Raw genomic sequence first — 3,172 nt, 5'->3', positions numbered from 1 at the left:
GCGGTTCGTGAGGGCACCGGCGGCCTCCCTCCTCTGCTGTGTGTGTGCGTGAGCACAGGTGTGAAGGGCGTTACCCCAGGGCCCCCACTCACCTCTCTGGTTCCCCCCGCACCGCGTGGGCTCGGGGTGGGCTTGTGATTCCAGCCTAACACCTCTGGGAATGTTTGTGGCTGTAGTCCAGGTGTGGGTAGGTATGTTTCTGTGTGTTTAATACTTCAGCTTTTTTTTTTAATTTTTATTTGCTAGTTACCTCTATTGACTTGATCATCACTAGACACGCTCTGTGTAGGATTTGCTTTCTCTGAGGTGCTCTAGCACTGTTGTGCAGTTGCAGCAAGTGCTGTTGAAAAACTGAGGAGCAGTTAGGAGTGAGCTGTTTTACTCAGATTCAGGTGTGTAGCTTAGGAATTGTGGTAGTGGCAAGTGGTAAATACAGTGGGAGTCAGGAGTAAACTTACTTGGTTCATTAGGGAATAATATTCTCACAAACTCTTTTACGCATTCAACTATGAAATCAGTCAGCAACACTGCTGATTGGGGCTGGTCTTTATTTTCCCCTCATAGTCCCTTAACAACATTACTGGCTTTTATCATGTTTTTAGTGGCTGATCCTTGAATGTTGAATATCTGTTTAAGAGTATGTAACTTTTTTAACCAGTAGTGTTTCACAGGTTACTTGTTACTAAGCATGTTTCTTTTGAGTATATTACTTTTTTTTTATACCAAAGTTTGTGAACAAATTTTCTTAATACTGAATAGGTGTTACTTACCCTATAACTTTGTTGTAAAGTTTAATTGTTTTGCTACAAATTTGTGAAAATTTGGCTTATTATGTGTTCTTTCTCCACCAAATGTTCTTAAATCAACTGGTACGTGTTTTGCAACTAAGCTGTGTGTTTTCATTGCTCTTGAGACCTATCTGAAGCATTTAATTAACCAGGGTAAAGTTAGTTCAAGGAATATTGGTGTGTCACTCCTTGGATGTGCGTTACTCTCAGATGGCAGAGTTTATAGGCAAGGAGAACTGTAGGTATATTTGTGTGGCAGCCAGGTAGCTTTGTTTTTTGGTACTGTATTGACTTTTGCCAGACTTTTCACCCTGGATACTGCCTAAACTGGAAGGTGTTACAGACATATATAGTAATCTTGGTATTTAGATCAGATGAGGTTATGGATCCATGGTGGTTATAGAAAAGTGTTTTGTATGCACTTTCATATACTTGAGTATTTTTCAAAATTGGGTGCAGGTGCAGTCTAGAGTGAGGGTCTTCCTGTATGTTGCATAGCAGCATGGATCACTGTGTTTCAGGACCTCCCTTAGGGTGTTTACATTGGCTTCTGAGGAAGAATTAATCTTATACCTTCCATTTTAGCATCAGATATTCTGACAGTTCAGCAGAGACTGTTTGGGCTATTGGTTTCTGTTGTTACTTCAAGGAAAGGACGAAACTGACTTGTCAGAATATCTCACATCCTGTAAATGTGCTTCCCTTAGCAAGCTCTGAATCTCCTGAGAGCTACTGGGTTTTATGCAAGTAGTTAAAATTTTCCAGAAGTGACCAGGTTTTTAAGGTTATTTACTGTGAAATGTAATTCCTAAATCGAGTATGTACAAAATGTCTGGGACTTCTCAGTCTTTGTTTAGGTGCCAGTAACATTTCTGTAATACTTGGGAAGAGTATAACAAGAAGTTCTTCAACCCACCCTAGGTAACACAGAAGATATTAGCAAGATCTGTTAAGCTTTGTGTGCCTAGGCAGAGACAAACCTTAGTTTGGTTAGACAGACCTCTTTCCACTCAAAAGCTTTAGCAAATAGCCTAGCTGTGGGGTTTGACAGTTGTGTTAGCAGCGAGAAGTTCTTTTTACAGTTGTTTGTTGTCTTGTTTTCTTTCCCGTTTGAAAAGAAGAGAGATGAGATATGCATCCTGAATAGCCATTTATGTAAGTGTGGACAGAATTTGCTCATCAGCAGACATGTAAAAAGTCTTTGAACATGGGTGATACGTGCATGTGTGTACTGCTGAAATGCAAATGAAAATAACCTCTCTAAGAAGGTGTGTTTGGTTAGCTTTATTTTGTTTCTGTAAATGTTTTGTTTCACAGGTCTGGAAATGGGCTTGTGGTTAGAGAGTTTTTGCAAAAACTAGAGGAATCTTGAGATGATTTAAATTCAAGTACAAAATATTCAGATTTTATTCACTGGCTTCTAAGAGGGTTTGAAGAGCTGAAAACAAAATCATTGCTTTATTTTTGTTGAGGCTGCTCATAGCATAATAGTCTATATTATTTCCTTAAAAACTCTTGGTTTGTTCTTGGGAAAAGCAAAACCAAAATTATTTCAAAATCTTCAAATGCTTATTTATATTTATTTCAAGCTGGATATACAATTATTGATCCTACTTTTTTTGTCTAAATTTACATGTAAGTTTGTGTAGGATTATCATCAAATTGGTAAGGGTGTGTTAACAGATGTGTTAATGCACACAAGTGTGCATAATAACTAATATTTTATAGAAAGGTTCCTGAGACTGTCTAATGAGACCTAAAAGCCTCTGATCTCCATTAAAAAGTGGTGTAGAATGTGTTCTCTTCCTTTGCCAATGCTACTTCATTTTTTCAAGGCTTTTAAGATTATCTTGTTATCTGAACTACCTGTAGAATAGCAGTTTTAGTCTTTGAGCTTGTTAGGGCAAGATAATTCTCAGAAGTTGTGATTGGAATTTTGATCCTTAACTAGCTCGTTGAAATTAATCTGATTGTGTAACTGAATGAAATGTAGACCCTTAAATCCTTCCTTGTTAAATAATGGTGGTTCCCATTGGCACACGTAACCACCTTTCTGCACTTAAGCCTTTATTCTCTCTTTGATTTCTGCATTCCATAGCTGTAGCTTTCACCAAGTTAGCTCTCTTTATAGTCAGCTTATTTGGCTAAAAACATTGCATGCTGTTCTGACTGACACTTGTGCAGATGGGAGATCTTGCTGCCCCTTGAAATTATTACCTTTATATCATTGGAATGGTTTGTGTCAGGTGCCTGAATGTGTCAGAAATACCAGCTGGGTTAGTGCAAGGAACAAAATAGTTTGGAATCCCCTTATGCCAATCGTGGAGGCCATAAATAAAAAGTGCTTAAAGAATCAGTGGAGTTCTCAGACAGTAATGTTCAGC

This window comes from Chaetura pelagica, unplaced genomic scaffold (genome assembly GCF_000747805.2).
Source record: "Chaetura pelagica isolate M959 unplaced genomic scaffold, ChaPel_1.0 scaffold242, whole genome shotgun sequence".
NCBI classification, from domain to species: Eukaryota; Metazoa; Chordata; class Aves; order Apodiformes; family Apodidae; genus Chaetura; species Chaetura pelagica.
Note: the sequence above shows the minus strand (reverse complement) of the source record.